Here is an 11,798-nt window from a genome sequence, read left to right as displayed (position 1 = left end):
GAGGAGATAGATGACATTATTCTCATTTTGCAGATGGAAAAATTGAGATAGATAATATTTAATTGGCTTCCCTAGCTAATAGATGTCTGAGGCTATATCTTCCTGACTCCAGGTCCGGGACTCTATTCATGGCACTACATAGCCATAAAAGCTTAAAAAAAAAATTTAAAAATAGCAAGTCCATTAGCACTAAGGTAGTATTATGCACAATAAAGTATACAACCTGGATATATGTGAAGAATAGATGCCTATAGGATAACCCTAAAATTATTCATTAACATTTATTAAAATACCTCCTTATGTGTATGCCATCAAATATCCAAGTTCCTGGATCAGAGAACTCTTGGATGTAAATGACTGAGCTGGAGCACTGAAAAGGTACAAAGCTCAATAGAATCATGGAGTTTAAAATCTAGTAAAGAAGATAGATAAGAAACCTATGCAAATATCTATCTGTATTACAAAATAGAATCAGAGAGCTGCAAAGTTGGAAGGGACCTAAGTGACCACCATCAGGTTATACCTATACCTGAACACAAATGCACTGTACGATATTACCAAAAAAGGTTCTCCAGCCTTTATTTGAATAATTGTAGTAAAAGAAACCCCATAATTTAAAGGTAATCCATTCTACTCTTTACTTGCTAAGTTTTCCTTTACATCAAGCCTAAATTTGCCATTTTGTAACTTCGACTCAGGTGCCAAACAAAACACACCTAATCCCTCTTCCAAGGAACAGCTTTCAAAAACTGTAAGACAATTATCCTTACCTTCCTAAGTCTTGTCTTCAGAATAAATGTCACCAGTTTCTCCAGCCCATCTTTATCAGGTTTGTAATTTATGCCTGTCACTACTTTGGTTATAATACGACGAGAATATGATGAGTGCACTAAAGAGAAATAATTGGTAATGATGATGGTAGGAGAATAAAATGAATTCTTAACAAAACAATGGGTAGAGGTGTTTATAAAGTATAAAACTGATAACTCTGATTACATGAAATTTAGCAAAAATCTTCACAAATAAAATGAACACATCTAGGATAAAAAGTGAAGTGGTAGTTGGGGTGAAATCTTCATACCAAATATTTCTGATAAGGGTTTAATATCCAGGACATATAGAAAACTAAAAGAAATATATACAGCCAAAATCATTCCCCTCTAGATCTAAAGTTTTGAAAGTCCTTAAAAGAAGAATCTCAAACTATTAATAATCTTGTGAAAGAATGTTCCCAATCATTAATGGGAAAATGCAAACAAAAACGATGAGGTTTTACCTCATACTGAAAAAATTGGAAAAGGTGACAAAAGATAAACACATACAGCATTGAGGGGGTGGGGACAGATAGGCACACTCATGTGTTGTTAGTGGAGCTATGAATTTTCAAGACATTCTAAAAAGTAATTTGGAATTATGCAAATATAGCAGCTTAAATGTCCATGCTCTTTGGCCTACAGACTCCACTGCTAAGCATATATTCCAAAGACAGCAAAAAATAAAGGATCTATATAAATCAATATGTTACTAGCAACATTTTTGTGACATTAAAATAACTGGAAACAAAATGAAAGCTCATTAATGGAAATGGCTTAACAAATAATGGTACATGAATGTAACAGTAGATTACTGTGCTATAAGAAATAACAAACATGATAGATACAAAGGAACATGGTTTTACATATAAAGTAAAGAAAACAATCAGGAAAACAACATGCACAATGACTATTTCAATGTAAATAGCAAGAACCATAAAACAATGAAAAATGGGTGCTGTGAAATCAAGAAGGATAAGATTGGTCCCGAAGAAGATGTATGAGAAGACACATCCCTTGGCAGAGGCAGGGGTCAGGAGTGTCCACAGGTGGAATATTGCTACAATTATGTCAGATTTTTTTTTCAATATATTGATATTGATTTCTCTGTCTTCCTCGTTTTATCTTAAAAATTAAGAGACAGTTCTCTGGGAGAAGGAAAAAACAAAATGGAGAGAGGAAACTTAGGTGATAGAAAAAAATATTTCATAAAAATCCATTTAATTTTTTAAAAAAGAAATTCATAAGACAGGCATTATAAAGCCATTAGATTTTTCCACCAAATCTTCTCTGTGTTCTTTATTGTTATATCTATTACATGGTAATATTATTCAATCATTTTAATACATATTTTTTATTTAAAATAACAAAAAGCTGATGTTTGTATAGTCATTTACAGTTTACAGAATACTATATACATTATCTAATTTGAGCCTCATGAGAACCCTAAGAAGTAGATATAATAAGTATCATCATCATCATCATCATCACCATTATCTCCATTTTACACATGAGGAATTGGGCTTGAGAAGGGAGAAGAGATTTTCTCAAGGTTACACAACCAGCCACTGCTGAATCCCATTACTTATCAATAATATTCTAGGAGAGTTTATGGAGCAGGAATCAGTTTTTTGCTGGAAGAAGTAAGAGGAGGCACCATGGAGTAAATGGCATGGGGGAATAGGATTCCAGTCAATGTGGATGAGACATTCCAGAATGAGACAGGAAACAGTATAAGTAAAGGCATCCAGGCAGGAAATGCCTTAAACAATTATGGAAAAGTGAATAGTTTGAGCTTGGATCATATAATATACAAGAAGAGTACAGCATGAGATAAAACTGAAAACATAATTTGAGCCCCAGCCGCACAGGGTCTTGACTGGTCTATAGGTAGCTGAAGACAAATAGTGATTACAAGTGGGAAGCAAACTGGTGCAACCAGATCAACCTGGCATGCAGCTAAATGGGATGCAAAACCTCTTTCTGAGAAGAGGCTTTAAGCTAATTTTAACTATGAGGCAATATTGCAAGCAGCAATAGACACTTCAGAGAGTGTCTGTGGAGAGCCACTAATGACAGGGCATGTTTTTCATGTCCTCCAATGGTCTCATGTTGGCCTTTTCAGATAATCCCCATGCACATAACGCAATTCATCATCAAATAGCATCATCTTTTGATATAGCCAGCAATATAATTCCAATCTCAACCCCTATGCAAATAATACCTTTGTAGATGACTTCAGTTCCACAAATTTTCCCCGAGGAGACATAGAATGTTATTCCTCCTTCCATTGTATAGTACTTGCAGTATTGCTCATTTAGAGGGCTATCTTGTCTACTGTCTCTGGTGGGCTGTTCTACCCTTTTTCACCATCATAATTAGTAGAAGTAATCAGAGGAATGAATGAAAATTAAAATGGAATAATATAATTAACCAAAATCATATCCAGGTCAGTAGTATTTTCCTGGTGCCGGTTCTCCCTCTACCCTACCCCGCAACCAATTCCTGGGGGTATTCAAGTCCATTTGGGTCATACATAAACCTCACCAATGATAAATATTACACATCAGACATTTTGATTCTCTAATGTCTTAAGGTTTCCATAAGGACAGTAGAAGCCTGTGTTCTGTTTATAAGTTTAAACAGTGCAGTAGTAGAAGAATCCTGCCAGAGCAAGTCATGTGTTGGTAATTCTAAGGTTGAAGGCACATAAAAATTAATGAGCAGAGAAGAATGGAGAGCAGTAAATCAACAACGACATTATCAAAAGCAAAGGAAGCCTAATGTGCCACATATGGCAACATCACACTATAACAAGACAGGAGTCATGGAGCTGTTTAAGCCAGTTCCATTTTATGATGGCACCCTTGCTATGAGGTATCACAGAAGGGTTGACTGATGGCCCCATAGGACTGAGGTAATTAAATCTTTCAGTTTATTAGCACATTCCACAACACCTAATTAGCTCTTAAGAAAACTGCTTAATGGTGAGAACAGATAACTAAAATAAAATCATCATGATTAATAACCACAACAACGTTTTACTTAAAGGTGGATTTAGGTCTTGGCATAATAGGACTCTATCCTGAAATACTAAATTTAAACTCTGATAAAATTGGGATCAGATGAAAATTCATAGGATTCAGAGTTCATAGATTTTGAGGTTTAAGGGCCTTTATAGAAAACCCAGGAAGAAACCATTGTAGATGCCCTGGCTAGTTTCACTTCAATTTAAAGCAGAAGGTTTGGGGGTTTTGTTGTTCTTGTTGTTGTTGTGTTTGTTTGTTAGTCTTTGTTCTCTCTCCTCACACCCAGGTGAAAGAACATATCCCTCTTAGGCCAGGAGTTTCCTAAAAGAATGCTCATGGATTGAAATCTTCTTTTTTAAGTTGCTTCGTGATGGAAATTACAGGAATAATTATTACTTGCCCACAGGATATAAGGTTATTATTCCTTTCATAGACCATCTAGTCTAACCCTGTCATTTTACAGATGAAGAAACTCTGGCTTAGAAATGTGCTGGAGGTCACACAGAGAGTGTGAAACTGTGGCAGGTTTTATTTCTATGTCATCCAATTCCAAGTCCATTGTTCATTCATTCTACTATGCTTAAATTCAGTTAAACAGTTCTTAGTACATGTTTAACAATTATCTATTAAGCACTTATTGTATTCAAGGTGTATAGACAGAGACAAGGTGAATAGTGGAGAGAGAAAGACCTGGGTTCAAGTCTTGCCTCTAATATATGCTACAATTGTATTTTCCTTGGTAAGCCATTTAACTCTTCAATACACGCAGGCAGCTCTCCAAGTAACAAAGCTCTAAACTGTAGAGCAACTGATAATATTCATTGGTAGAGAGGATTTCCACACCAGAAGTTCCCTATGCTGATGAAATCACCTGATAGGAATTTTTTAAAAGATGCAAGTCATTACTAGGATAAAATATTAAAAAAAAAACAACCTAGGGTCAGCTTCAAGCTTAAAAAGAACAATGAGTTGAAATAGATTCCCAAAATGTGCATCTACTTGCCAGAATTCTAACATTAGCAAAAACTCTTCAGAACATCTTTATGGGACAAGCGTATGATTTCAAAAGGAAATAATAAAGAGAGTGAAAGAGAGCACTGTGTAAGTACAGTTTTCAATTCCAGGAACCACAGGCTGAAAAGACTTCTGAAAAGGCTTGAAGAGAATTCAGAGAACCATAAAAAGGCTGCTATAAAAACTTCAGCTTGGCCAAATTTTTTACTGGTTCACAAAATGTTTACAAGGCTTTCTGATGCTTACTACTGTCAGAGAGATAATGTATCTGATGAGACAGAGCAGCAGTAACCTAAGAAATATTTTCCAATTTCATTGCAAGTTGTACTTGTGTACAGAACAATTTTTTTTAGGCCTCAGGTGACCACATTAATGGTAATTTCTATGCCTGGATGAAAAGATTAAAAATTTGGACTCAAAAGAAAAGGACCTCTTGGGATTATGTAGTCTCTGAAGGGTCAGTGTGGTCTAGTGTTTTCACTGGCTCTACCACTTACTACTGTCATTTTGGGTAGGCCATTTAACCTTTTATGGGATCTCAGTTTCTCCATCTGCAAAATGAGGAAGCTGGATGAGATGATCATTAAAGTTCTTTCCTGCTCCAATTCTATAATTAAACTAATAATCTCTCATATACTATTATAGAGTTTATGGTGATGATGTGTTAAGAACAGTGGACTAATAGAAGGTTTTGGTTTGAGTTCTGGCTGCATCTGCTATTTCTCTAATTTAGTGGTTATGTAATTTATTCAGTGTGAAAGCTAACTCCTCCATTGTAGATTGCATCGCTTTCATTTTGTTTCCTCCTCTGTATTCTTATTTTTGTTTTTGCAGAAATCCTCCATTGTGAACATAGATGATGCTCTGAAGATCTTCGTCTGGTTTTTTAATATTTCATTGGTCCCAGTGTAGCATTAACCTGAGACTTCTGGTATGGATCCATCTGATGAGATAAAATTAAGACTAGAATTTCACTGTCAGAATATATCTTCAACTCATATACTTGCATATAACTGGTATGCTTCTTGCTTCAGGAGGAAATACATGTTTCTTCTGATAATTTTAACATACAATTAATCATTGGCCATGTGATATAACTTACTTACACTTTTGCACTACCTTTGGATTGCTTGCAATTTTGATTCTTCAGAGATCAAGATGTTCCACGATTTTCAGTAATATGGGATCACTGAAGAACATTGGTGTTAAAGAGATGGGCATTATCACTAGTGAACAAATTAGTATAATTGAAAATGCTGCAGAATTTGCTGAATTTGATGTAGTGTGATTTCCTCCTCTTATCTCTGGGCGTAGGTCACTGTCAATTGAAAATGGCTGTCAACATATGTCTACTAATCTAACTCCATGGTAGGAAAAATCCTACTTTAAGTTGTGATATGGGGGAAAATACATGTGTATGTATATGTGTATATATAGTTTGTACAACTATATATAATGAGAGTGTATTTATATTCATATAGGAAAATATAGTGTGTACACACATGCATATGTATTTATGGGGACATACATGTATACGTATGTGTGTGTGTGTATATATATATACATACATATATACATATGTGTGTATGTCTTTGTGTGTGTTGTGTATACACATGTGTGTGTTGTGTGTCTTTGAGCCACCCATTTAGTTTTTCCAGTGTGAATGGCTAAAGCAATCTGACTAACTGAAAGATGATTACTTAGTTTACCAATGACAATATCTAGCTACTTCAAAAGGTTGCTATAAGAGTCAAATGAGATAAAAATAAACAACTGTTAGAGAAGGAAACTCCATTTCCTAAAGCAAGGTGGTATTTTCTCAGCACTTTATAGTTGTCCAGACCAGCAGGGTCCAACTCAAATAGAAATGGGGCCACTGAACTGTACATAAGGATCCCTGTATGGGCATGTTGACTTAGAATACCATATATTTACATTGTCTACATTTTATTGTATTTTCACTTACTTTGTTAAGATTTCCAAATTATATTTCATTCTATATGGGGCCATGCTTTGAAGTATTGTGGCTGTATTCAGCCTGCAAACTATATGTTTGACATCTCTGCTCCAGAGTACTGAGAGATGAAATGACTTGTCCAGTGTCACATAGACAGTATGTGTCAGAGATAGAACTTGTATCCAAGTCTTCCTAGTTCCAAGACCAGCAATCTATCTACTATGCCATGTTATCTCTCATCAGATGAGATGACATGTATGAAAGCAATGCAAAATACAATGCAAATGTAAGGTAATATTATTGTTGCTACTTTAGGATGATAGTATTCCTCCTCCCCCCAAAGATACACTTTAATGTAGGGGTGATTTTTAGTCTCCTCACACAAACTGTATACTTGTGATTATCAAGGATTATCATACAGGAGAATGTATCTCATTTTGTTCAACTTTTGTCTAGACTTTTAAAGCAATTAGATGATTGTGACTGAACCATCCAACTGTTTAAGTTGAAACCCACATGCACAAACACTTCTTTGTTAAGTAGGCAAGCGATTTGATAAATAGCCAGTTTGAATATATGTTTTTACTTTTAAACCAGTTGTATGTGTTAATATTTTGTTGACAAAGGCTCAGCCTCCAATAAAGATGAAATAGGCATAAACCTCAACAGGAGACAATACAGACTGAGTAGAGGACATAACTTCATAGTAATACAAGTTGTTACATACCAACTGGTTCGTGAAGACTGAATGTTGATTCTCTTCCAGTGATCTTTAAAATTGGGTAGATATTTACCTCTCTGGGATGAAATGCTTGTAGCTCTGTTTGAAGCTATTGGGTAGTAAAAGCTCTCAAAAATGTTTCTTGTCTCCATAAATCTGTGGTTAGGGATAAAGTCAAAGAAATATAAAAATTCTTCACTGAAATGATATAACAGAGAACACATTTCTTTTTCCTCAAAAAAAGAGAAAATTTGTTGAGTATCATGTTTGAAGAAAAGCAAGAAATACAATTTGGCTAGGTGGTAGAGGATGGGAAGGATAATAATGTACGACAATCTAGCTTCAACAATAATGTGTTTATAATAATAATCATATATAATAATGAAAGGTAGGTTCAGACCCAGTTGTGAAGGGTTATAGGTGTCAAATAAAAGAATTCATATATGATTCTAGAGGCAATAGTAAGCCAATAGAGTTTATTGAGCAGGGAAATGACATTTAGGAAAATTACCTTAGCAGCTGTGTGTGATTGAAGAAGGGCTAGATCTGAATCAGAGGCTAGTTAAGGGAATGGTGCAATATTCCAAGTGAGAGAATATGAGGACCTGCACTAGGATAGTAGACAAGTGACCACAAGAGGATAATAGATTAAGAAATATTATGGAAGCCAAAATGCTAAGATTTGGCCACATATTGGATGTGTGGGGAGAATAGGAATGAGGAACCAAGACTACTGCCAAGATTATAAGTCTGTATTTGTTATGCTATGAGGCAGCTGAGTGATGCAGTGGATAGAGCTCTGGGCTTGGAATCAAGAAGACTCATCTTCATGAATTCAAATCTGGCTTCAGATACTTACCAGCTGTATGACCCTAGGCAAGTCATTTAACACTGTTTGCTTTAGTTACTCAACTAGAAAATGAACTGGAGCCATTCTAGTATCTTTGTAAAGAAGAACCCAAATGAGGTCACAGAGAGTAAGACACAACTGAAATAACCCAACAACAACAAAACATTGTAGAACCTCTCTTAACATTTAAAATTGTTGCCAGAATTTCATGGTTTTTACTTTTTCCCATTGGAGGAAAAAAATATCAATGTCGTATCAAATTCTCAGCAACTATTAATGTTCATATGACAGAAACTATTTCTAGTACGTTTCTTTTAGGAGACCTTTTATTTTCCCATGAAATTCTATTTTTCATACTGACTCCCTATTCTATAGTCATTCTGTAGTATTTCAGCAAGTTAAGCTTTTTAAAATGTCAGAAAAAGTGATGATTAAGGAGAGAGTCAATCAGTTATTGACTTGATTGCCATATAAATATAATTGATTGCCATATAAAAGTACTGGTATAATCCTTGCAAGTGGGTCACTATGCAACATACAGATTATAGACTTGCATGATATAGTAGAAAGGTGGCCCCAAAGCTCATGTTCCTTCTACCATGTGTGACTATAGAATGAGAAAATAGCTCCATAACCCATATGTTCAAACTATTCTTATAACCTTATAGTCACGCCTTGCGTGTAGTTTTTAGGTTTGGGCTATCTATAAAGATGCAAGATCAAATTTGTTGTATACTTTCATTAGGACCACTTATAAACCACAACATCAAATGATAAAACAGGGTCTGTAAAAACCAGGTTCTGGTCATTGTGTCACAAGAGATGAAATAAAGCTTATTCTGGTGGGATAGATGCAAGAAACAGTAGACAAGGACAGGGAATCTCACCCAGCTGATAGAACCCAACAAAGGGCACCAAAACGTAATGAGTAGAAGATTGGTTCTAAGAGCATGTTAAAACAGAACCATTTCCTATCACTAGAAGTGTTTAAGCAAAGGCTGGCTAACCAAGGAACTTACAGTTTAATGGAGGAGACACATGAATAAATTATTACACGCATGACATATGGAATAGATAAAAATGTCCTCTAAGAGGGAGGATCACTAGTAGCTGGTAGATGAGAAAAGGTCCTCTAGAGAAGGTAGTGCTTAAATTGGATCTTGAAGGCAGTGAGCTATTCTGAGACATAATTAGGTGACACAGTGAATAATGTACTAGGCCTGGAGTCAGAAAGACCTTTGAAATCCAGCCTCAGACACTAACTAGTTGTGTGACCCTGGGCAAGTCACTTAACCTCTGTCTGCCTCAGTTTTCCCATCTGTAAAATGGGGATAATAATAGCTCCTACCTCCAAGGGTTGTTGTGATGATAAAATGAGATGATGTTTTTAAAGCACTTTGCAGATGTTAAAGTGCTATAAAAGTGACATTATTGTTGTTGTTATGATTGTTGTTATTGCTGCTGTTTTAGTTATTGTCATTAAGAGGCAGAGGTAAGGATGCATTCAAGAAGGAGCGCATTCATGGCATGAAGGAGAGAGAGCCAATGCAAAGGTGAAGATATGGGATATTGCTTGGAAGTTGGGATATTGTGGGCTGTTTGGGGGCAGGAGGGGGAGGACTGTTTGATTGGATGTTCTCTGGTCTATGCCTAAGATTCTCTGGTTCATTGCATAATTGGATCAGTGTAGCAGAAGTATGCCTGGTTTGGCCAAGGCAATGATGAAGAGATCTTTACTGAGGTACAGCAATCAAAAATGAGGCAGCTATTCTGAAGCCTTTAGGACAATGGTAATATCCAGAAAGACAAAATCCTCTACAAATCATGATAGGATTTGCAAGTCAAAAGACACCCTTTATTTATGCGTAGGTGAGAAGGAATGTCATGGAAAAGGCAGAAACCTGAGTTGCAATAGTGTATTCCAATCCAATCCTTGTAACATTATCTGCCGTTTCTTAGCTTGGTATCCTGAGAAAAGTCACTATACCACTCTGGGCCTCAATTTCCTCATCTTTAAAATTAGAGCGTTAGACTAAATGATCTCTAAAGTCCCTACAAATTCAAAATCTTGTGATCCTATGACTATCATTCATTCATTGTACTTCCTATGAGATCAAATAACATAATATTCATAAAATACTTAGAACAGTGTCTGACACATAGTAGATGTTTAATAAATGTGATTCTTCATAACCATTCCGGCATGCAATGAAATTACACAAGAAAAGTACTATCACTTTGGACCAATAAAGCTTACTATTTATTCCTTTCATATGCATTTTATGGGATTTACTTGTTATTGCTTGCCTTGAATCTAGCAGTATTAGGCAGAACCAAATATGAATATGGGGAAGGTAGGTGATGCAATGGATAGAGTTCTAGGCCTTCAGTCAGGAGGACTCATCTTCCTAAATTGAAATCTGGCCTCAGACACTTACTAGTTATGTGAAGCTGGGCAAGTCACTTAACCCTGTTTGCCTCAGTTCCTCCTCTGTAAATTGAGCTGGAGAAATGGCAAACCATTCCAGTATCTTTGCCAAGAAAACTCCAAATGAGATCACAAAGAGTTTTGAATAAATATTTTTGTATCGTAAAATAGGAACTTTGAAATATACCCCAAATAAATGAAGTTCTAATAGCAAAATTTAAGACTTTTGTCACCAAGATGTATATAAAGATGGTATATTCCCAGCATATTTGGAAATATGTTTATGAGCTGGTTAAACTAGAGAACTTTCCACCTCTGAGATTCCATGAATCTGCCAATTCTGATCTCAGGGTACTTTTTTTCCCCTCAAGAAATAAAAAGAATTCTTATACAGAAACCTAGACAGTGAATGCCAGAATGAGCTGAATTTATACTTTTAGTGCATAAAGTACTAAATCTCTCAGCTTCTAAGTAAACATTGCCAACGCATATGACCAAATGTCCTAATGACAAAAGAATGCATAATACTAACCCTGTGGTTTTTTCTTCCACTTTTTTTGGGGGGGGTAGGAATTTCATTGGCATAGGGAATTATCAGTGCAGAAACTTCCTTTACTGGTGTATATAAGCAACTGCTTTGCAACTTAAAGTGGGCTGGGACTGTGGGAGTTTAAATAACCTGCCTGAGACCAGATACCCAGGATTCTGCACAGGCAGAACTTGATCTTAGATCTTCTGGTTTCTTGAGATCAGCTCTCTATCCATAACCTCTCACTGCTTTTCATCTTGGTTTATCACCAGCCAATCATATCACCCACACAGAAATCTGCATGATAGTCCATTCATCCAAAGTACCTGATGAGCTATTTTATGATCCACTCAGCTCAGTGCTTGACACTTAGTAGACAATTAGGAAATACTAGTTGACTGACTGATTTAGTCATTGCAACCAGTACTAAGAAAACGGATAGCTTGTATTTGAAACAA

This window comes from Phascolarctos cinereus, unplaced genomic scaffold, assembly GCF_003287225.1.
Source record: "Phascolarctos cinereus isolate Bilbo 61053 unplaced genomic scaffold, phaCin_HiC Scaffold_4;HRSCAF=312, whole genome shotgun sequence".
Taxonomy (NCBI): domain Eukaryota; kingdom Metazoa; phylum Chordata; class Mammalia; order Diprotodontia; family Phascolarctidae; genus Phascolarctos; species Phascolarctos cinereus.
Note: the sequence above shows the minus strand (reverse complement) of the source record.